Source organism: Thamnophis sirtalis, unplaced genomic scaffold (genome assembly GCF_051295495.1).
Source record: "Thamnophis sirtalis isolate CommonGarterSnake01/CBP01778 unplaced genomic scaffold, rThaSir2_p1.2 scaffold_1, whole genome shotgun sequence".
In the NCBI taxonomy this organism is placed as follows: domain Eukaryota; kingdom Metazoa; phylum Chordata; class Lepidosauria; order Squamata; family Natricidae; genus Thamnophis; species Thamnophis sirtalis.
The window spans coordinates 55,330,553-55,355,901 of NW_028261381.1; the positions used below are offsets into that span (position 1 = coordinate 55,330,553).

Consider the following 25,349-nt stretch of genomic DNA (forward strand, 5'->3'; position numbering starts at 1 on the left):
GTGTACAACATAAAAGAAAACACATATTACAAAAATTAAAAGGGACATTAAATAAAGTATCCAAAAAACCCTAATTGATATTTATTCTCATGGCTTTGAGTTCTATAGTGCACACTTCCTGTACTTATTTCAGACCCAATGAAAGTTGCAACCATTACTTTTATTGCTATCATTTTAATTGGAAGAGGAAAGTATTGGAGCACCTGGACCAAGATAAGCATGATGTTGTGCTTAATTCAGAATAACCTAGAAGTTCCAATCCAGGGAACTGAATGTTGAACTTTGGCAGACCATTACTTGCTTGTATGGAACTAATTTTCATTAGTTATGTTTAAATATATTCAGTCATTTTACTCACTTAAGTTTATATACAACTCCATAGACCTTGAAAACTTCCAAGGCCCACAGGGAGCATTGAATAAATAAGCAATGACATTAATAATAAGTCCATAATGGAAATTTAGTTCTCAGCAATATCTGTCTGTCTAATGTTTAAATGTATACCTTGATTAATTTTGGAGAGATATGAAATTTCCTATTGTTTTCACAATTGTCTGTAATCACACCACACATCATTGCCTCTTATCATATTAGACATTTGCTTAATAGTGGCAGCAGATTGTGATTATCATTATTCTTGCTACAAAGTGACTATCTCAGTTGATTAACATCATGTATCAGTATGCAGATGCATTATAGGATAACAGCATAGGCCTGATAAATGCCATCCATTGTTCAAACAGAAGTTTAGATAAGAAGCAGTTGATTTATCTTGATTACTATTTTCTGCACCTGGTCTCCAACTTGTGTGTGTGTGTGTGTGTGTGTGTGTGTGTGTGTGTGTGTGTGTGTATGTATGTATGTATGTATGTATGTATGTATGTATGTATGTATGTATATATATATAGGCTAAGAAGTCTGCCTAGTATGTAATATAGCCCAGGTTCAAATCCCAGTAAGGGTATGGCTAGCTGATGAGAGCTAAATAGCTTGAAATACTAGTCTCCCTTTATTTATTTATCAGCATAAATACAACAACAACAACAAAAATGTAACAAAAAGGCCCAATACCATCTATACCATCTTTACCATCTATCACGCAAGAAGAGAGAAGACAAAATCTTTCTCCCTCTTTATATTTCTGCGAACCCACCGGACTGGACTTTATGCGAACCCATCTGCAGACTTTACCCGAACTTGCACATTTTTTACATCTTTTAATACTTGCGCAATTATTCTTGTATGGGGAGTGCATGTGGTACGTATGTATTTGATTGAATGAGCCCACACTTTTTAACTTTGTAATCTGTTTAATTCCTTTTTATATTATATTGCTGTATTTTAAATTTTTGTAGGGGTGTAGTGAGCGAGTGTTTGGGTGTGTAAGCGAGATTGGGATGGGAACCAGGTTCCCCCACACTGAGTGCTTCGCAGAGGTGTTGGGGGGATCTGGGCCTACTCCAATATCAGGATGACTGATTCGAAGGGCCTGTCGGGAAATGCGGGGGCTATGGGGGTGGGTGGAGGGACTACAGACATGGGAGTGGGCCGGAGCATTACGGTCTTAACAGGGAGGGGCAGATATGGCGGGGACTTTAGGGCTGGCCATTACCGGGGAAGGAGGGTTCGCTACATCTCAGAGATCCCTCCTTCCGGCCCTATGAGTCCCACTCCAAGGCCAGATGGCGTGAGTAATCAGGACCCTGGTCTCAGGCTGCTGTCGCTAAATGCCAGGTCTGTAGTTCACAAGGCTCCCCTCATCCAGGACCTAATTTTAGACGAGAGGGCAGACCTGGCATTACTGAAACCTGGCTGGGCCCGGAGGGAGGAGTCCCCCTCACTGAAATGTGCCCAGAGGGTTTTCAGGTGCTTCATCAGCCGCGACCCCAGGGAAGGGGTGGAGGTGTGGCTATTGTTATCCGAGAGTCGCTAGTACCTCGTAGGATCTCTGCTCCGGAGCTTGTCGGGTGTGAGTCCTTGCTGGTGAAGTTGGACCTCAAGGGTCAAGTGGGCTTGCTGTTAACGTACCTGCCTCCCAACAGCATTGCAGCAGCCCTCCCCTCGCTCCTCGAGTCAGTAGCCGAGCTGGCAATTGAGTTCCCCAGGGTTATGGTTCTGGGGGATTTCAATTTGCCTTCGCTCGGTGAACACTCTGATGGAGCGCAGGAGTTCATGGCTTCCATGACAGCCATGGGCTTGACCCAAGTAATTCGGGGCCCAACTCACTCAGCGGGTCACACGCTCGACCTTGTATTCCTCTCGGAGCAGTGGAGTTGTGATCTTGGTTTGAGGGGTAGTGAGACCTTACCCCTGTCATGGTCAGACCACTACCTACTGAGGCTTGACTTTCGGAGACCAAACTCCCACTGTAGGGAGGAGGAACCGATTAGGTGGTTCCACCCCAGGCGACTTATGGACCCTTGGGCTTTCAGACGGAGCTTGGGGTTCTTCCTGATACCCTCGCCCGCAGTCCGGTGGAGACTCTGGTTGCTGCTTGGAATTCAGCAGCGGCAGGGGCTCTTAACCGGATTGCGCCTTTACGGCCGATCTGAGGCAGTGGATCCAGGAGGGCCCCTTGGTTTACTGAGGAACTCCGGGAGATGAAGCACCGAAAGAGATGCCTAGAGCAACGATGGAGATCCAGTAAGTCCGAGTCAGACCGAGCACTTTTAACATCCAGCATCAGAGTCTACCTCCGGGCAATTAGGACGACTAAAAGAACACACATTGCCTCTCTGATTGCTTCCGCTGAGTCGCGCCCAGCCACCTTGTTCAGGATAACCCGTTCCCTCCTAAATAAGAGGGATACGAGCGATCCTTTGCAAGGCAGAGCTGAGGATTATGTCCAATTCCTCGCGGATAAAGTTGCTCGGCTTCGGATGGACCTGGACTCCAATTGCGCAGAGCCAGCTGAGGCACCAGGGGAGAATCTGGCAGGACATCACTGGATTGAATTTCAAGCTGTTACCCCTGAGGACGTGGACAAGGCCATGGGAGCCGCAAGTGCCTCCACGTGTGTACTGGACCCGTGCCCCTCCTGGCTGGTTGCTAACAGCAGGGAGGTGACACGGGGCTGGATCCAGGCGGTTGTTACCGCCTCCCTTCGGGAGGGGTTCTTTCCCCCCGCTCTAAAGGCGGCGGTGGTGAGACCCCTTCTGAAGAAGCCATCTTTGGATCCAGCCGTTTTAAACAACTATCGTCCAGTCTCCAACCTCCCCTTTGTGGGGAAGGTTGTTGAGAAGGTGGTAGCCTTTCAGCTCCGGCGGTCCTTGGAGGAAACCGATTATCTAGATCCCTTCCAGTCAGGATTTAGGCCGGGCTATAGCACGGAAACCGCTTTGGTCGCATTGATCGATGACCTCTGGAGAGCCAGGGATGGAGGTTATGCCTCCGTCCTAGTGCTCCTTGACCTCTCAGCGGCTTTCGATACCATCGACCATGGTATCCTTCTGCGACGACTGCAGGATGTGGGGGTGGGAGGCACTGTCCTACGGTGGTTCTCCTCTTACCTCTCGGACAGGTCGCTGTCGGTGTTGGTCGGAGGGCAGAGATCGACCCCTAGGCCCCTGAATTATGGGGTGCCGCAGGGTTCGGTCCTGTCCCCCCTCCTGTTTAATATCTACATGAAGCCGCTGGGTGAGATCATTCGACGGCACGGGATAAAATACCATCAGTACGCGGACGATATGCAGCTGTATCTGTCCGCCCCGTGCCAACTCAGTGAAGCGGTTGACGTAATGTGCCAGGGCCTCGAGGCTGTTAGGGACTGGATGGGGGTTAACAAGCTTGTACTCAATCCAGATAAGACCGAGTGGCTGGTGTGTTTCCCTCCTACTAATTGGCCAAGTGTTCCATCTCTCAGGCTGGGGGGTCAAACAGTACGCCCCTCAGACAGGGTTCGCAATTTGGGAGTCCTCCTGGACCCACAGCTGACTTTTGAACACCATTTGTCGGCTGTGACCAGGGGGGCATTTGCCCAGGTTCGCCTGGTGCACCAGTTGCGTCCCTACCTGAACCGGGAGGCCCTCACAACAGTCACTCGCGCCCTTGTGACCTCTAGACTGGACTACTGCAATGTGCTCTACATGGGGCAGCCCTTGAAGAGCATTCGGCGACTTCAGCTTGTCCAGAATGCAGCCGCGCGAGCGATCGTGGGTGCACCTCGGTTCACCCACGTAACACCTATCCTCCGCGAGCTGCACTGGCTGCCTATTGGTCTCCGGATACGCTTCAAGGCGCTAGTCGTCACTTATAAAGCCCTTCATGGTATTGGACCTGGGTACTTGAGAGACCGCCTGCTGCCAATTACCTCCACTAGACCGATTAGATCCCACAGATTAGGCCTCCTCTGAATTCCATCCGCCGGCCAGTGTCGACTGGCGACTACCCGGAGGAGAGCCTTCTCTGTGGCTGCTCCGACCCTCTGGAACGAACTCCCCGTGGAGATTCGAACCCTCACCACCCTCCAGGCCTTCCGCAAAGCCCTTAAAACCTGGCTGTTCAGACAGGCCTGGGGCTGAAGAACTATTGCCCCCGTCTCGAATTGGTATGACTGTTGTGCATAAGCATGACATACTTAAGGAATAGGAATGGCAAATAAATTGAATATTTAAGAAGTCTTCAACTGTGTCTTTATTGCAAGGCAGTTCTACTTTCGAATACATGACATACACCTTTTTCAAAAATTACCCTCTTCTTAAAAACTTCCAGAAAGGGAGATTCCTTTAATCGGTATAATGAAACTACTCCACTGTTACTCAGATGTTATTGTAATGAAGTTTTTTCCTTATATTTAAACAAACTTTCAGTAAGCTGCAGTGTATAGCAATAACAATAGCACTTAGACTTATATACTGCTTCACAGTGCTTTTACAACCCTCTCTAAGTGGTTTACATAGTTATCATATTGCCCCTAACAATCTGGGTCCTCATTTTACCCACCTTGGAAGGATGGAAGGCTGAGTCAATCTTGAGCCTGGTGAGAAGTGAATTGCTAAACTGCTGGCAGCGGGTGATTAACAGAAGTAGCTTGCAGTTCTGCAGTCTAACCATTGTGCCACCATGGCTCTTATCTATACCTAGGATATCTAGTTCTAGCTTCTGTGCCACAGAAAATAATTCTTGTCCTTCTTCCCTGTGCTTTCCCTTTAGGGCTCTGAACAGGGCCATCTTATTTTTCCTAAGTTTTTTCTTCTTCTTCAGTTAAAGCTTCTCAAGTTTCTTCAGTCTATTCTCATACATCATAGTCTCAAGTTCTTCAGCATCTCTGCTCTTTCCTCTGAATTTTCTCTGACCAGTCAATAACCGGCTGCCCAAAGTTACTTCAATAGTGCAATGGGCAGAATATAAATTTTAGAATGAATGAATAAGGTGACCAGATTTTCAGATTGGTAAAGAGGGACACCATTGACGGGGGGGGGGGGGGGGGCTTGATTAAAAAAATTATATTTTGTCAAAAGATCACCCCAGGACACTGAAACCAGCATAAATACAAATCTGTTGCCAAACAAAATTTTGATCACGTGACCATGAGGATGCTGCAAGTGTGAAAAATGGTAGCAATGGTCACTAAGTGTGAAAAATGATCATCAGTCACTTTTTTCAATGCCATTGTAACTTTGGTCACTAAATGTTTTCCCCCTCCTCGAGACACCTCACTTCTTCCTTCATTCCTCTTGCTTATCTACCTTCACCTTATCCGTCTTCTGCTCTTTCCCTCTCTTCCTTCCTTCCTCCTTCCATACTTTCAGCTTCATTTCTTTTGCCTATCTACCTTCTCTGTCTTTCTGCTCTTTCCATTTCTCTCTTCCTCTTCGCTTCTGTTCCTTCCTCCTTCCCTCCTTTCCTATTTCTTCCTTCTTCCTTCCTTCTGCCTATCTACCTTCACCTTCTCTGTCTTTCTGCTCTTTCCCTGTCTTCCCCTTTCCTCCCTCCCTCCCTTCTTTCCTTTCTAGTTCCATCTTTTCTTATTTCCTCTCTCCCTCCCTTTTTCTTTTTTCCTTCATCCCTCCTTCCTCTTGCCTATCAACTTCATCCTCTTTGTCTTTCTACTCTTTCCCTCTCTTCCCTCTTTACCCCTTTTATTCCTACCTCCTTCCCTCTTTTCTCCCTCCCTTCTTCTTTTTCTTCCTTTCTTCTTCCATCTTCCTCCTTCTCCTTCCATTCTTTCTCCTTCCATCCATCTTTTCTCCTTCCATCTTCTCCCCCCTCCCTTCTTCTTTTCCTTCCCCCCTCCCTCCTTCCTTCCTCTCCTTCCCTTTTTCGCACACAGGAAGGGGAGGGGGGCTTTCTAGTCGCTTTCACAGCATAATTTCTTTATCTAACTTTTAAAAAACAGTGTGCAAATCAAACTTGAGATTTTCGTAACCTGCGAAGCACCAAGTTATTATCTTCTGTTGTTGTTACAAATTCACAGCTACTCCATTCTTTCCGATAGGGAACTGCATTTCCCAAGATGCCTCAGGTCCTCAAAGCGCTGAACACGGTTTTGCAATTGACTCCAGCGAGGCCCGGTAGCCGCCACCGGGGGTGGCTGTCAGGGCGCTGATGGCGGAGCGGACGCGCTCAGTTTGTTACTGCTTCCAGCAATCGAGACGGACAAGGGAAGCAGCAGTGGCGGACGGCGGCAGCGACTGTAACGACTGCTCGGGCGAGGTGCGGAGGAAGAACGGAAGGTCCCTCCCGCCTGCGACGACGGCTCCAGCCATGGACGAGCAGGCTGGCCCCGGCGTCTTCTTCAACAACAACAACAACACGCTGCTCTTGCCGCCACGTCCTGGTGGGAAGCAACCACGCCTCGCAGACTCACTTCCCACCGCAGCACAGGCGCCGCACAGGCATGGTTGCTTCCCACCCGGAGGTGGCAGCAAGAGTAGCGCGTTGTTGTTGTTGTGGCCAGCCTGCTCGTCCATGGCTGGAGCCGTCGTCGCGGGCGGGAGGGACCTTCCGTTCTTCCTCTGCACCTCACCCAAGCGGTCGTTACAGTTGCTGCCGACGTCAGACGTCCGCCACCGCCGCTTCCCTCATCCGTCTCGATTGCTGGAAGCAGTAACAAACTGGGCGCATCCGCTCTGCCATCAGCGCCCTGACAGCCACCCCGGGGAGGCGGAGGTAAAGAAGGCGGCGGCGGGGGGGACCTGCAGCTCGCTTCCCACCACAGCAGAGGCGCCGCCAGCGGGCTTGCTTTGCTGAACACGGGGGCGATTGACACTAGTTTGAGCGGCCGTGGCCGGCACAAACTACCGTCAGTCACTCCGTGCTCGTCAAAACAAGTCTGCTAAAAGGGCCACAGTTCCCCATTCCTGTTATAAAAATGCATCAAGGAGCGAGACCACATGGAGGTACTGCTCAGCACATGCTCAGCCCCGCTAGCTAGTCCCAGCAAGTAACATTAGGCAAAGGGGCAGAATAGCCCAACTTTATCTTGCTTCTTTGAGAACTCTTCTGTCCCGAAGAACAGGAGAAAAGAGTCTGGAATTTAGCCCGGCCACCATCCTTCTGCATTACAGGAAAGCGATAATAACACACTGAGCATTAATCTCGTGGAGCCTCCAGAGAACACCAGGGCTACGGAAGGAGGCAAAAGACGCTCCGAAGCAAATCGCCTTTCTCCTCTCGGCACTCACCATTGCTGCGCTCAATATTAATCTATAAGCCAGGCTGAAAGCAGTTGTAAATGTTGGAATCCATACTAAACTGCCCGAGAAATCTCAAGATGCCTGCAAACTAGCCCGCTACCGCACAAGAGCACTCAACCAACTGCCGCCGTTTTGAATGGGACACGCCGAATAGGCTGCCGGAAAACGACGTCCGTCCAGAGACTTCGATGTTTGCAGAACTACATCTCCCAGCATGCAGTGGGAGGTCCTCGCGTTGTCCATTTTAAAATTACATTTCCAAGGGGCTTGGGAGCAGAAGATGGTAAAATTGATTTAAATCTGATGCAGACAGTTCAGAAAGTGGTAGTCCTTCTCAGGGCGGCCCGCCCAACTCCGCAAAGGGGGAGAAGGAGAGGAGGGCCGTCTCCTGCCCCCAGCTGCCCTACTGTGGAGGGACCAAGGCTAGTGGAGGAGGCGGGGCGGGAGGGAAGCCAGCCCGTGGCGGCTATTGCCAGCCCGCGGCCTCCTTAGAGAGGTCCGTCTCCACGTCCACATGTGGAATTCGCTTCGCCTGGGCAGCCGGGAGGTGGAGCTGGCGGCTATGCACTGGGCCGGGCGGCAGAACCGGGAGGGGGCGGCAGGGGTTGCCAGCATCGCAGCGCGAGTCACTCGGTGCACCCCGCTGCGACTGGCAGGGACGGCGATGAAAGCTCGGGCTCCGCTCCTCCGTCTGGGGCTGCGGCTAATGGGGGCAGCTAAGCGCTTTCCTCAAAAACGGCACTTCCCACGACCTCCCATCCCTCCCCGCAACTCCCCAGATTTTGGAAGCTGGGTGTGCGTGGAAGGCGGGTGTGCCGGGGGGGGGAGGAAGGAAAATGCAGACACCGGCAGCGGAGAAACAACAGGGACGATCTTCTTTCCCTCTCTCAGGTTGCCCGGTCCCCCCACACCAGTTCCTCTCATGAGTAGCTCGCAAGGGAAGGCCTTCCCTTCCCTTGCTAAAGGCCACTGCCGCCCACCCGAAGCCGCAAAGCCTCCCGATTCCCACCGGCACTGCCGGAGTTACTCACCAGGGCAGTGCAGCAAAAGCAAATGGCAAAGGTGAAATGAAATGGAGACTCATGAGAGTCGCGACTCCCGCGGCGTGCTTAAGCGGACTCCAGCCAATCAGTGAGCTGGCTGGGATGGAAAATTTTAAGCACGCCGCATGCGTGCTTAAAGTTTTCCATCCCAGCCAGCTCACTGATTGGCTGGAGTCCAGGCCAATCAGTGAGCGGCAGGCTGGGCTGGCTTAGATTTTTAGTGTAGATAGAATAGATGGGGGAACAGAACGAGCGAGCTAGCGGCAGCTGATGATGGGCGGGGGAGCCAGTGAGCACCAATATAAAGCGGGGGGTTTTGAGAACGGCCCGGGACGTGGGAAAAATTATGAAAACGCGTGCCTGTCCCGCCAGATGCGGGACGTCTGGTCACCCTATGAATGAATGAAAATGAATGAGTGAGTGAGTGAACGAACAAATGGTTTTTCTCAAATGGTGGTTACTCTAATTTGTACTTATTGTTTTAGATGTGATTTTATCAGTGCTGAGTAGAGGGGAATAAATGAATTGATGTGCCATAGATATGATCCCTTGTCTGATCCAGCCCAGAGTGGAATACTGTATGTCACCAACCTCTTTTCAGCTGTGGGTGCAGATCTTGTTTAGTATGTTTCCTGGCGGAATGCAAACAGGAGGTCACCTACTGCAACAGTGATATTGGATGTTATTTTCTGAAAGACATCCCAGGGAAGACAAATAGTAGAAATCCGCCCTTCCACCTTTGCCCTTGCAGCTTTTTTGGCTGAGTCACATTTATGACAGCACATTGCAGAGAATCACAACCCAACCTTAGTGAAGATCCATTTTTTATTCCAATCGCATCTAGGACGGAAACGTTCACATCCTGAGATGAATAGTAACAAGAGTTTTGATATGTTTTTGCTGTCTACCTTTCTGTGTTCTGTCTGGCTTCTTGGCTTCTATCCAAGAAATCAATCATTTGAGATTTCTCACAATATTTTTTTTTAATTTGGTTGTTAACTGTTAAATATATGTAATATCCCCTTGGCAATTTGGGAAACAGTAGCTCCCATTTTTTTCCTTGCAGTTGAACTCTCTCCTTGAGAAAGTATCAAAACATATCTGGCTCTTTGTTGCATTTCTGCAGAGAACACATAAATCCTACATTTAATGGGTCCCAGTGTAGCAGATTTTAGATAGACCCTGATTTAATGAACTAATTCTGTAAACACAACAGAGTGTGCCCATTCAGATGAGGTTTCACTATACATGACAGTATTTATGTCAGATGTTAATTATGCAAATAGTGTCAATTGCCAAAAACTATATACACTCTGATTTAGCAGACATTCATATTTAAAGCAGAAATCTGTCACAGATTTCATTATATTATCTTCATATAATTGTAATGTTATATCAGGAATTAAGTTGGTCCAAACTAATATTAATTATTTTGGTCACTACAGGTAGTAGTCTATTGACTTACAATAGTTCATTTAGTGACTGCTCAATGTTATAACAGCACTAAAAAGTGACTTATGACCATTTTTCACACTTACAACTGTTGCAGCATCCCCAGATGATCAAAATTCAGATACTTGGCAACTGATTCATATTTATGACCTTTGCTGTTTTCTGGGGTCATGTGTGACCTTCTTACAAACAAAACGAGGAAGGCAGATTCAGTTAACAACCTTGATACTAACTTAACAACTGCAGTGATTCACTTAACTGTGGCAAGAAAGATCGTAAAATGGGGCAAAATTCACTTAATCAATGTCTTGCTTAGCAACAGAAATGTTGTGTTCAATTGTGATCGTAAGTCGAGGACCACCTGTTTTCTCATTTTCTCTGCTTTCAGTGAATTTAAATGAAACATTCACATTCGGCCATAATGGTCTCCATTGCAGGTATTCAAGCCAGCATAAGTAGGGTTGTCATGGATTTTTTTCCTCCTTAAACTATTTCATGAAATATATTTTTGATGGACTGTGTGATGGAATTGCTGTTGGAGGACCTCAGTGTCACAAAATGAGTGACATAATATGGATCAGCAGTGAAGAGGCTTGATGTGAACATCTACCTTAATATCCATATGTTGGGTTTATTCCAATGAACACAGCATTATTTATATTCATCTCATTTCCAATAAAGTATTTCAGTGGACAGCTGGTCATGTACAAGCTTGCAGATTCTTATTTTTTCTACACCCTTTACCCTTTGCTACAAGAAATTGTGCTTATTCCCAAATAGATGTGCTTAACATCAGAACAAGGGAAGCCCAAGTCTAATTTTATTCTGCTAATCAGAATAATTACACTGTGAGCACTGTAATTTGAATGAATTTAAAATACAAAATTGCACATACTCCCAATTTTTCTTTTTTCCCCAATGTAAGATTGACAACCTTCCCTGGAGATTACAACCTTGAATTTGTAGGCGGATTTAATGACTTCAATAACTCTGAGAGCTATACTACACTTACAGGAGTATGAGCTCCCAGTAGGGTTACCATTGCTGATCAGGTCAAAAAGAGAGAGTGAAAGAAAGAAAGACAGGATATTAAATCAATATAAGGAACATATTCTGCATATTTATCTATACAAAAAAGGTGAGAAGGGATGAAAATAGGCAAGCCCCCCTGTATAATCAGAAATAGAGGGAAATTTCTAAATTTTCAAAGAGGAAAAGATCAAAGTGGATACATTAAAAAAAACTCTTTATGATGTGGGAGAAAACAATGGGAAACTTATATAAGTTCATGAAGGATAAGGATTTTTCTGTGACACCCACTGTCAAAAGGAAATGATTTTCGGGTGGTAAATGTACAGCTATGAAAGCTGTATATTGACAAAGAGTGAGAGAAAGAAGACAGATGATTTTGAATTATAGCATAGATCTGGAGTCTGTTGCTAAGAATAATTGCAAGGAGAGCCATTCCATTGATCTTGGACCAAATATTGATTGAATATTCCCATGAGGTACTGATTAGGAAGCAAAAACTCATACTTTGGACAGTTGATGCAAACAGATGGTGAAAAGAAAATATATTATGGCAATGTTGTATTGACGTTGTTGAGGGAAGGAGAAGGGGAAAACAACGACTAAGATGGATAGATAGGATTAAAGGAATAGCATATCTATGAAGAATTACAAACTGGGGAATGTTGAAATGGCGATCACTTATCCACACATGGTCTGACTAAATTAGACAATCTGTGTGTGCTCATTTATTCGGAATGTAGAAACAGTTGTAAAACACAGAATGGGGGAGTGTAGGTGGGAGGGAGTGTTAATTGTGTGTGTAAGACATGTGTAATAAAGTGTAATAAAACCATTAAACTCAGTTGAGATTATCAAGATGCAGCTTGGAGGTTAATCCAGTATGACTAATGAGTGGGGATTTGGGCTGGAGATTTTCTAATCCTATCAAACCATATCAAACTGACTCTACATTTCAGGTTGAAAACTAGAGTAAAGAATAACTTTTTAATGAATATTTTTTAAACATATCCTAGGTTAAAGTAATTAGGATTTTGTAGTTTGGATTGAATTCCAGCAGGGACGTGCAGTCAGGGGAGGCAGGGGAGGCAGGGCCTCACCACTGTCATCATGAAAAGAAAAAATAAATAAAAGGAAAAAGGCTGAGGTAGTTGCTGCCAGAGTCACAGTCGATGACTCTGCTTAGTGCTTAACTGTTTAAAAAAGCCTCTAAAAAAGTGCCCTCTGCAGGAGGAGGCGAGAGAACCATGTGCCTCCTTTAGTCTATCTTTATGATCACTTGAGCAGAGTTAAGCAAGAGTTAAAAGGTGAAAAATTCCTTATGTAGATGAGGCACGTGGTTCTCTCGCCTCCTCCTGTAGAGGGCGGTTTTTTTTAGAGGCTTTTTTTTAAACAGTTAAGCAGAGTCATCCATTGGAGATTCTGGCAGCAGCTAATCCAGGCTTACTTCAGCAGCTCTTGCTTTTTTCTTTTTACATTTTCATCATTGCAGACAAGAGGAGAGTTGAAATCCTCTGTGAAACAGCTGGAAAAGGTATGTGGGTCGGAGGGAGGGGGGAGGAATTCAAAATTGTTGTAATTTGTAAGTAATTGTAATTTGTATTATTATAAGTAGTGTGTGTGTGTGTGTGTGTGTGTGTTTGTGTGTGTGTGTGTGTGTGTGTGTGTGTGTGTGTGTTTTACCCGCCTCTGCTGGCGTGTGGGTTGGCTCTTTGTTTTTTATTTTTTAAAGCCATGCTGCCACACCTCGCTATAGAGCAGGATGCATCCCGCTCTATGGTGGAAAGCCGCACCAGGACTTTAAAGCCATGCCGCCACGCCACGCCATAGAGCGGGATGCATCCCACTCTAAGGCGGAAAGCCACGCTGGGACTTTAAAGCCATGCTGCCGAGAAGAAGGCGGGGCTTAGCAGTGGGAAGATGGACTTTCAGGCATCTCCTGAATGACCATCTATACCGGAGTCTTTTCTGGAGGATTCGTTTGAATCTAAGCTGTCCCGTAGAGACAGTGATGTGGGGGGAACTCCAGTGGTCCCAGAGATGTTCGCAAAATCTCTGGGAACCTAAGGAAAGCCTTCCTAATCCAGTGACTTCCGGATCGGCTCTATGCCGACTGCAACTGCGATAGCCCAGACAGAGAGCTGGATATGGACATGTCGTTTGATGTGAGTTTTAAATCCTTTTTTCTTGTTGGAAAGAGAACACTCTAAATTTGGAAACTTAGTTTAAAATAAGGCTGATAAGTGAGAAAAGCGGCGGCGATAAATGTTTGCCATTTGGAAGTTTATTTTTCTGTTCCTTTTTTTTAATCCCTGGAAGCCGGGCTGGACTTTCCTGTAATTTGAATCGGCTTTTTGCGTTCCTTCTCTTTGTTGTCGATACTTTTAACTTTGAATCGAATGGGGCACTAAATCTCAAACCTAAAGTGCTTTGAAGATCTGGGGTTTTTTTTTGTTTGTTTTTCTTCGTTGCCTTTTAGCCCTTTTGATGGTTTTTTTTTTAAACAATTAGTAATTAACAAACGCCACGATGGACTAAAACAAGCTGTAAACTACAAACTACAAGCCAACACTGCCATCTTGTGGACTCGAACTTTGTTATTAAAATCCCCCCTGTAATGCATTTGATTTACGTGTTTATGCAGCTGGGAACCTGTGAGATAAAACAGCAAAGCTGAGCGTGACCTTGAAGAGACTCTTATCTTAGGGGGGGGGGGGAAAGAGTCCGGAAAAAATCATTTGTTTTAGCTTGTTGGCATCCTTTCATCTCCCAACACTATTCTCATATTACCGGCTGTGGAGACATCGACATTGAATTTTTCTTTTTTGAGCATCACCATCGACCTTTTGATCTTTTACATTTTTTTTTTCTTTTCTGTTTTGATTATTCTTTTTAACCTTTGGATCACCTCTTGACTATTTACATTTTTTCTGCTTCTTTCTTTTCTCACTTGTAACTGAAACACCCCTTCTCCCCTTTTTGGAGGGGGGGTGTCTTCCTTTTCTTTTTTACTATTTCATATTCTCTTATTTATATATATATATAATTTATTGCATTCTTACTGCATTTCATCTTTGAAACAAAAAAAAGTTTCCTTTTCTTTCCTTCCTTCTCTCTCCCTTCTCTCTTTTCCTTCCCTTTCTCTTTTCCCCCTTTTCTTATCTCCCCCCCCTTTCCTCTGTGTACTTTACATACTTAATCCACCATACCTATAACCCTCCACCCTCTAATACTAATTGGCTATGAGTAGAAAAGCAGCTGCCTCTGGCTTTACATCAACCCCTGCCCCCTCACCTGCGGGAGGCCAGAGGACAACACAGACGATGTCCCATCAGGAAAAAGAGAAGGAAGCCAACTTTGAAACACTTATACAAATGATGCAGAAAATGCAAGCAGGAAACGATACCCTTGTAAAAAAAATGGAGGCAATGGAACAACAAAACCAAAGCATAGTGCAAAAAGTTGATAATATGGAAGGAAAAGTAGAAAGTATACACAACTGGATGCTGAAATACGAAACTAGGATTCAAAAAATTGAAAATAAGATTCAAGAAGGAGAGAAGAAAACTGAAAAGCTAGAGATCAGACTAAGCGATGTAGAAAGAGAGAGCAGTGGAATATTAAGATGGGAGATGGACAGGTCTGAATTTTTTTTAAGATTTCAAAACATAGAAGAAGAAAAAGGAGAGGACTTAGTTCAGATAATTTCAAATATTTTGATAGATGTTCTGGGGATGTCCCAGGACCAAATAAAAGAAACAATTGATGAGACTTTTAGAGTATACACAAGATATGCAATGAGAAATGCTCTTCCAAGGGAAGTGCATGTAAGATTTACTAAGAAAACAATTAAATCACAAATCTTACAGAAAATGAGAGATAGAAAATTAGAATATAAAGGTAAGGAGATTGTAGTACTCAAACAAATCCCAAGAGAGGTGAGAGAGAGGAGAAGAGAATATCAATTTCTGACCAAAGTATTGGTAAAAAAAGGTGTTAACTACAGATGGCTCATACCGGAAGGTTTATTATGTACTTGGCAAGGACAAAGACACAGGATAGATACAACTGAGAAGGCAGAAGCTTTCTACGAAGAATACTTTAGAGAAATGGCGGAGAAAGCTGGGAAAGACGATGCAGTGATACAAATACTGGAACCACCTGTAACCACGACCGAAAAAATAGAAGGAGCAGTAGGTGGAAGTGAGAAAGAAGGGGAGACAGGGAATGGGAGCCGCAAAGAAAAACGAGAACCTAGATCCACTAGAGCGATAAACCCTGTATATAAAGCATAAACATGGAAGAAAGAAAAATGATTACAATTAACATTAATGGACTCAATTCGGTAACTAAAAGGAAGAAAGTATTCCATAAATTAGAGAAATTACAACTTGACATAATCTGTCTACAAGAAGTACATATTCAAAAGAAATATGAACATTTACTAACTCAACCAAAGCTTGGAAAAATGTTTTCATCATTGGCAAATTGTAAGAAAAGAGGAGTGGTCTTCTATATTAAAGGCAACATCCCAACAAAAGTAGTATATGCAGAGGAAGAGGGAAGAATTTTGATGGTGGAAATTATGGATACCAAAAAGACACTCCTAATTGGAATCTACGCCCCCAATGAAAAACAAGATGAATTCTACAAAAAACTACACAAAAAAGTTTTGGAACTAGGCTATGCTGATATTTGTATGATGGGAGACTTTAATGGCATTGTGAATCAAAATATGGACTATAAAACACATAAAACAAAAAAATTAAACAGGAAGCCTCTGCCGAAATCTTTTTTTAGGATGACAGATGAACTAAATTTAAAAGATATATGGAGAGAAAGAAACACTAAAAAAGAACAATATACCTTCTACTCAAATAGACATTCTTCATTCTCTAGAATAGATATGATATGGGTCTCAGCGGAGTTGAGCTCCAACATAAAAGAAATTGAGATTGAAGCACGTACCTGGGCGGACCACAATCCAATTTTAATTAAATGGAAAGGCCAAAGGGCAAGATCTAGATGGACACTAAATAACACTATATTGAAAGAAAAAGAGTTTGTACAAAAAATGGAAAAAGAGCTAATCCTTTTTTTAAAAGAAAATAGGAAAGAAGATACGTCGTTGCAGAATCTCTGGGACACAATGAAGGCTGTTATCAGAGGTTTGACAATAGATTACACAAGAAATGAGAAACTTAAAAAAAAGACAAATGCATAAAGCTTTAGACAATGACTATAAAATACTTGAAAGAGACCTACAGAGAGCACCACAAAAAAAAGATGTTAAAATAAAAATGGACATAATTAAACACAAAATGGACCTATTAGAAAAGGAAGAACTGGCACAAAAAATTAGATGTGCCAAACAGAATTATTTTGAAAATGCGAACAAACCAGGCAGGTGGTTAGCATATAAGATGAAAAAAGAGAGAGAAACAAAGAAAATACCTCAACTAAAAGATAAGCAAGGAGAAATTCAATATGGAAATACCGAAAAAAAAATATTATACATGATTACTACGTTAAACTCTATGAACAAGAGAAGGTGGAGGAGGGACGAGTCAAAAAGTATTTACAAGATGCCAATCTCCCCCAGGTACCAGATGAAATAAGAACAATGTTAGAAAGAAAAATAACAATGATGGAACTAACAGAGGCTCTTAAAAAACAAAATAATGGGAAAGCCCCAGGACCAGATGGCCTACCCGTGGAATTCTACAGAACATTTGAAGAAATATTGACCCTCCCACTCCTACAAGTCATGAATGAAGTGATGACTGAGAACCAAATGCCGAAGTCATGGTCAGAAGCGTATATCACATTACTACCCAAGGAAGAGACTGATTTAACACAAATCAAGAATTATAGACCAATTTCTTTATTAAACTCAGACTACAAGCTATTTGCATGTATACTAGCTGAGAGACTTAAAAAATACTTAAATGGCTTCATCCATTCAGATCAAAATGGCTTTTTACCTAAAAGACAAATCAAAGACAATATGAGAATAATTTTGAATACCTTGGAATACTATGAGGCCCACCCAGAAAAACAATTGGCACTGATGTTCCTCGATGCGCAGAAGGCCTTTGATAATGTGAATTGGCAGTTTATGTTTTTGCAACTGGAGCAGATGAACTTTGGCAAGAAATTCACTCAAAGTATACGAACGATATACCAGAAACAAGCAGCAAAGATAATGGTAAATGGAGAACTAACAGAACCGATTGAAATAAAGAGAGGTACAAGACAAGGCTGCCCATTATCACCGCTACTCTTTGTCTTAACACTAGAGGTCTTAAATAGAAAGATCAGAGAAGAAGAAGAAATAAGAGGAATGAAAATTAAGAGAGAAGAGTATAAACTGCAAGCGTTCGCAGACGACTTAGTTTTCATTCTTGAAGATCCATTAGAAACCGCACCCAAATTGTTAGAAAGAATAGAGGAATATGGAGAAGTAGCAGGCTTGAAAATAAACAAAGATAAAACAAAGATCATGACAAAGAATATCCCAGCTACACAAAAGGAACAGTTGTCAGAAATGTTGCAGATTCAAAACGCAAGTAAGATTAAATATTTGGGGATACATTTATCACCTAGATGTAGCACTCTTAAAGAGGATAATTATACCAGATTAAAACGACAAATAGCAATCGATTTGGAGAAATGGGAAAACTTGCATTTATCAATGATGGGAAGAATTTCCACAATTAAAATGAACATTCTACCTAGAATTCTATATCTGTTTCAGACAATCCCAATTAGACTGGGTAAGGATTTTTTTCTAGACTTAAATAAAATAGTTTTGAAATTTATTTGGCAAGGGAAAAAAGCTAGAATAAAGCTTAAATTACTACAAGATGTTAGATCAAGAGGAGGTTTTGGTTTACCCGATTGGGAGCTATACTATCAGGCAGCAAATCTGATGTGGATTAAGGAGTGGATATCATTAAAAAACTCTAGATTATTGAACGTAGAAGGTCACGATTTGCTGTTGGGATGGCATGCTTTCTTATGGTATAAGGGAACTAAACCACATGGTTATTTTAGAAGACATTATATAAGGGAGGCGTTGTTGTTAAATTGGGAAAAGATTAAAAAATTACATTATTTAAAAATTCCAGTCTGGACATCAACAATTGAAGCATTCTCGTATCTGATAATACATAAAAAGGAACAAACAGTTAGATATATAGAATTATTGAATACAGAGGGTGAGCTCAAATCTAGTCAAGAGTTGAAGCAAGAAGGGATGGAAATGAACTGGTATTCATATGTACAGATACAATCTAGATATAATGAAGATAGAAAAACTAAAGGTCTCTATAATAAAATGACTGAGCTAGACAAAATTCTAACAGGCACCGATGAAAAAGTAATTAAAAAACTATATGGATATTTATTGGAGTTTAAATTGCATGAAGAACAAGTTAAAGAAACTATGATTGCTTGGGGGGGGGAATTTTAAGTATGGGATTGATTTAGAGAATTGGCAGAAATTGTGGTCTCAAAATTATAAAATGACAATGTCTACTGCATATAGAGAAAACTTGTATAAGATGTTTTACAGGTGGCATCTACCCCCGACCAGAATCGCAAGAATGTTCAAGAATAAATCAGAAAAGTGTTGGAAATGTCACCAGATACCTGGCTCATACTACCACATGTGGTGGACTTGCACTGAAGCCAAAAGATACTGGACTAAAATCCACATGTGGTTGGAGAAAATGATACACAAACAAATAGACTTTAAACCAGAGGTCTTTTTATTGGGAATTTTACCAGAAACCTACAACAAAGACTTAAAATATTTGATTGTAAATGTGTTAACAGCAGCCAGAATTGTATTTGCAAAAAACTGGAAAAATGAAACAATACCAAAAGAGGAAGAAATCATTCGAAAAATAATGGACTGTGCCGAAATGAGTAAATTGACATTTGAAATTAGAGAGCAAGAGGATGAACAATTTTATAAGATATGGGACTTGTTTTATCAATGGCTAAGGGAAAAAAAACAAAATTTTGGAAATGAAAAATGATACACTTATGCCTTAATTGGAAAAAGTAAATGATGATATAATTATGATGTGAAATAATTCAACAATGATATAAGGAAGTACTAATATAAGGTCTGGTGATATAATGTATAAGGTTAAGAACTTACTATAATGATACTTCGCTGCTGATAAGGCAATTCTAATAGGGGAACAAATGAAAACTGGTATATATAGGCAGCGATGCCTTGTTGAACAATGAAGGAATAAGATCTCTGTTTGAAGGTATGAAATGCAAGGTTAACAATGAATAGAAGTATACTCTCTGGGGGAAAATAATGTTAATGTTAACTGAATATATATTGTAGAAGGAAAATGAGACCTTTAGTTACATTAGAGGAAATATCTGAGATGGTAAACATTATTTGAAGATGTAGATGTTAAAACAACCGTAATCAAACGACATGCTCCATGTGATGATGGGGGTTTTTTTGTTTTTTTTTTTCCCCTTTCCTTCTTGGACCTTTTTTTGTCCTTTTTGGCCTCTCCCCCCTCCCCCACCCTTTTTTTTTCTTTTCCTCTCTCCCTTGTTTTATTTTGTTGTTTTTTGTTTTTTAAACCCTAGCTTATTGTGGTGCTTATTAAATATACAATAGAGAGATACGGGATGTATAAACTTAGTAGGGATGCACCTGTGATTAAACGACATATTGTATGTGAAGATGGGTTTCCCCTCCCCCCTTTTTTTTCTATCCTCTCCCTTTCCCATTGTTGTCTGTGTAACAAAAAAAAATAAAAATAATTACAATTAAAAAAAAAAGCCATGCTGCCGTGCCCCGCCATAGAGCAGGACGCGTCCCGCTCTATGGCGGAAAGCTGTGCTGGGACTTTGGTGCGGTTTTCCAAAAGCCCCACCGAAGCCCAACGCTGGCAGACATAGGGCGGCAGACATAGGGAGGCTTTTGCATGCCATAGTTGTTAAGTGAATCATTGCAGTTGTTACATCAGTAACAAGGTTGTTAAGTGAATCTGGCTCCCCTATTGACTTTGCTTGTCAGAAGGTCACAAAAGGGAATCATATGACCCTGGAACACTACAAACATCATAAATATGGGTCAGTTGCAAAGCATCTGAATTTTGATCACATGACCATGGGGATGTGGCAATTGTCATAAGTGTGAAAAACAGTCATAAGTCATTTTTTCAGTGCCATTGTAACTTTGAATGGTCACTAAATGGACTGTTATAAGTCAAGAACTACCTGTAGTTAGTTGCTAATGAAAGCTAATGTTAATTCCCAGATTACATTGAAGAGTAACATTTTCTATGTAGCTATGTAACTTGAAAATAAAACTTGGTAAGAAGACCAAGAAACATTTAACAGAAAATCACATATGGCTAAAGTTAGAATTGTGTAGGTGCATATGTACGTTTCCCCGCTACTATTTTTATACATAGGTTTTATAATGTCCTTGCTAACATTGATAAAACTGATGCTCATGTGTATTTTTATGCCATCTCAATATAGCCATTCTATAATGTTAATAATGTTATATTAAGTTATACTGAGAAATTTATACTCTACTGTTCAAAGCAGCCACAGAATCGTCTGAAGCAAGCAACTGCTTTGAGAACAATGCGACACTACCTGAGGGACTCTTATAATCATTTTTTGTTTTGTTTTTAAATACTCTAGTAATTTGATACCTTTGTCATGATTTAGATAGCTTGATGACTGAACAAGAAACCAGTTTGAGATTATTATGATTATTTACTGTTTCTAAGAGCAATATAATAGTAGCAAAGCCATTAGGTAATTCCTACAACCAAGCCAATGAAAAATAGTCTTTAAAAATAATGGTCTTTTTAATCCTCAGAGAAGGAGCTCAGATTATGAAGGATTCAGTTTCTCTTATCCCTGTATTTTTCAAGATTTTCGCATAGCATGTACTGTACAACTGTTTCTTGCCATTTGAAATAATTGATTTAATTAATCCTCCAGGCATTCAGTTTAAGAACCAATACAAAGGAACAGATAATTTGTTCCACAAGAATTTTTTTTTATATCTCTAATGTAGTGGGGAAAATGTAAATACCTGTAATGATTGAAAAATCCTAAGATTTAAAGTTTATGTTTTAAGAGTTATAGGATTAGATTCAGGGGTGGGATTCTACCAGTTCGGATCAGTTCGGGCAAACCAGTAGATCTGACCATCAGCTGGGACTGAACAGGTTCACTCTGACACCCACCCGCCCCTGCGCTTAACTCACCTATATCTTCTCAGCTGAGTCACGCAGCTGTTTTTCTTAAGGTGACCAGATGTACCGATTTCAGCGTGACAAGCACGCTTTATAACAATTTTTCCCGTGTCCCTCCGCCTTTTAAAAAAGTCCCGATTTTCTGGCTTCATGTTGAAAGCCCAGTGGATTTGCTTAAGAAATCCTAACCGGGGCAAGACAAAAGACACCCTGTCTAACTAACCTCTCTCTCTGTCTCAGTACTTTCATTGAAGATATTAAAACTTTAAAGCAACAAAACGGACCCCCCCACCCACCCATTTTACTTACTTTTATAAGAAAAAAATGATCTAGTACCATAGAGCTGCAGGAAATGGCTAGAGAGGTTACTTCCTGGATTTTCCAGAGGGGAGGGGCATGGAGGTTGGAGGACTGCTCCGAAAAATGGTGGCATTTTTCCCCATTTCAATTTGCTCAGTTCTTTGTGTTAACATCTACATTGAAACCTGCTAGGCCAAAAATGGGAGGTGAGGGGTGCTGAGAAAGAAAAAAAGAAAAAAGAAAGAAAGAAAGAAAGAAAGAAAGAAAGAAAGAAAGAAGAAGGGACAGAGGGGAAAAAGGAGAGGAAGGAAGGACTATAAACTTGGCACTAGAAGCAGCTTCAGAGGATAATCTAGGTCTGGAAGAGACCTGGAGGTCATCTAGTCCAACCCTGCTCCAGAAGGACATTGGGGTTTTTTTGCCAAAAGTTTTTTTTAACATACATATAATATAATCCAAAGTATACCATTACATCTTAACAAACATTTTTTTGAATATTCAATAATATATCAATTCCTCTTGCCATTAACACACACATTTAGAACAGTTTCATCAAATTCAGTGGGTTTTACTTCCAATGATTTTTTTTTTTAATTTATAAATATTTGGAGTACCATCCATATATTGACTTTCTGAGATTTAACAGTGCAACAGTAGAGATTGTTTCAACCTGGATGGATTGAAACTACTTGTTGAGGCAAAAAGGAGAGGTTCTTCTCCTTCTGAAAGTTAAATTCATATTTTGCAGATGGCACATTGTGAGTAAGAGTCTATTAGGACTGAAGGAAGCAGAGACAAGCAGGGATAGAATATCAAATTCCTCCCCAGTAGTGCCTGGTTTTCTTTTTTAGGTGTAAGCAACAAACTGTAAAAAACATATGGATAGATAGCTGTTACCAGAAGTTATTTTGTAAATAATAATTAGACCATGAGCTCAATTACCCTAGTAATGGAGTCCAATCCAACATGCTGGCCTCACTACCTACAATGGGCATGTTCAATGAAGGGCTCTTTCTACATGTGAAAGTAGAAATGCTGGGCCAATTGGTATTCTTTGTTGCTTGAAGAAACTTCTACCTAAAGCCATATGAATTCAGAACAACCTCAAGTATTCACCAGGGTGCTTGATATCTGCACTCATTGGGAGCAAGCAGTGATATGCAAAACATGAATATTTGCCCTCTCATAACTGCTTCTTCAGCTAATAAGTAGGATGAGATCAATGAGGCTTACTGTCTTTTAAAGGTGATGGGTCAATTCCTAAAATGCTCAAGGTATCCGATATTAGGATATTATTTTTAAGCAATGAGACTATTGATGCCAAAGGTAAAAATAAACAGGGATATACTTATCCTGCTAATTTTCAATCTCCAAGTAGAAAATTAATGCAAGTTAGCACTGGACAATATAACCAATTCATTATTTCTTCCTTTATTATTTATTTGTTAAATAATTTATCTTGCTGTAAGGCTATTCATAGCATCGTATAACAATAAAAAGGGGAAAATGAAAAGTATGTGGACAGAAGATTATAAGGCAATAAAATAAGCAATGATTATAAAAACGCAAGAAAAACAATTATATGATTACCAAAAAAACAAAAAGGACACGTAGAGAACAAATAATGGGAGAGGGGGAGTCTGCCATCAATCCAGCAGCCACCACCAGAATGAATTTCTCCAAGTAATCCCCATAGATTATTAATTCTTGATTTTTAATCATTTACATTGGGAAATGGAAGATTGAAGAGCTAGGATTTGTTTTGTTTTGTTTGATGCTCCAGCTGGCTTCCTGGTGTCGGAAGAACTCTCAGGAGACAAGGATAATCCAAGAAATCAATCCAGGCAATTTCTGTTCGCCAGGCAGCCAGAGCTAGTGAGAGGAATGAAAACAGGATTTTTTGCGATCACTGTTGAATCACCAGGTGGAGGGGCGGGGTTTCCATTCAAGTTCAACCACTGTGGTATAATGCAATCAAGGAAATGTCTCAAATAAGGAATCGGTCATTGCAGCATTGCAGTTTGTTGATATATAGCAATAGCACTTAAATTTCTACACCACTTCACAGTGCTTTACAATCCTCTCTAAGTGGTTTAAAAAGTCAGCCTATTGTCTCCCCCACCCCAAACAATCTGGGTCCTCATTTTACCCACTTCAGAAGGATGAAAGGTTGAGTCAACCTTGAGCCTGGTGAGATTGGATTTGCCAAACTGCTGGCAGCCAGTGATCAGCAGAAGTAGCCTGCAGTACTGCAGTCTAACCACTGCACCACCCTTTATCTATCTATCTATCTATCTATCTATCTATCTATCTATCTATCTATCTATCTATCTATCTATCTATCTATCTATCAAAATGATGACCCTAGTTTCTTATAGGTAAGGCATATGGAGATCTGTCCCCATCCCCCCCCCTGCAGTAATAACCTTGTGAAATAGATTGACTAACTAAAAGCTATCATGCTTCCATAGGGAACTAAAGTTTGGTTTCTTTGGTCCCAGTCTAATCTACACAGTGGTACTTCTAAAATATTGCAATAGAAAAGTACTTAGTTATATTTTTGTCATATTTTATCTGAAATGTTAAACAGAGAAGGTAGGCAGTTTAGCTGCTCTTGATCGGTGTATTTCTGTTTGAATAAATCTTGCAATTAAAATGCAGCCATGTGGAAGGCAGTATCTTAATGCCTACTATTTGCCCCAGTAGACTAGGTCACCTTCTCTGCTTATATGTGAACAGTAGCCAGTTCCTTAGATGAGAATAAGAAAATTAAAACCCTCAACTAACACCAAATTTGAATATATCTCACTCATTTTCCCAAAAATAAATAAAAGCAAGTTCCAGAAATAATACCTTAGATTTAGTTTTACCCCAGTGATCGCTTTGATTTGTTGCTTCCAATTTAGCATTACTTTTGTATAGTAATTTCACAGAATTTAGATAAGAGGTGAGAGCCTTCTCATCTTTCCAGTCAGCATAGACCGGATAACTTGACAAATATTTTCTCCTGATGCTATAATAATAAATTCAAAATGTCACAGAACATTCTTGTCAAAATGACATTCCACTCCAGAAGATATAGTTTTCTAAACCAAGAGAAAAAAAGAAAAGGAAGCAGGTGGAATACTTCTATGTTTAATTTGTTTTCCCTTCCCCCCACTTTTACACTTGTACTTTTGCATGTACACTCACAAATATACAGACACAATTTTTATGGTGATGACCTGATATCATCAATAATACACACATGCAAAAGGGTCCATGCTGTGTTATGTTGTGTTGTATTATGTATGTTCATCCTTAAGATTCATCCTAAGATCTGAATCTTCTTAGATGTGCTCAAAATATATTGTAACAAACTTTAGCAGTTTAGCATCAAACAAAATTTGATGAACTGGATTCACACAGTCATTTTTTTTTCAAGGAAGCATCATGATAATTTTGTTTTCCCAAAAATCATCAATGTGGTATGTGCATCAAATCCTCTTAAAATGTGTTCCAGAGAGCAGTTGGCATTGTATTTCAGTTTGGCACTGTATGTAACAGTTATAGAGTATTGATCCTCTTTACTTTGGGAATACAATACAATAGTGAAAATTGAAAAATTCTGCGATACAGCCTATTTTATT

The 25,349-nt window shown here is 41.6% G+C and overlaps 1 protein-coding gene across 1 annotated transcript in view; it reads left to right on the plus strand.

Moving 5' to 3' along the window:
* CNTNAP5 (contactin associated protein family member 5) overlaps positions 1–25,349 on the plus strand; it is a 582,534-nt gene that overhangs the window by 209,513 nt on the left and 347,672 nt on the right. The gene's annotated exons all lie outside the window — the stretch shown is intronic.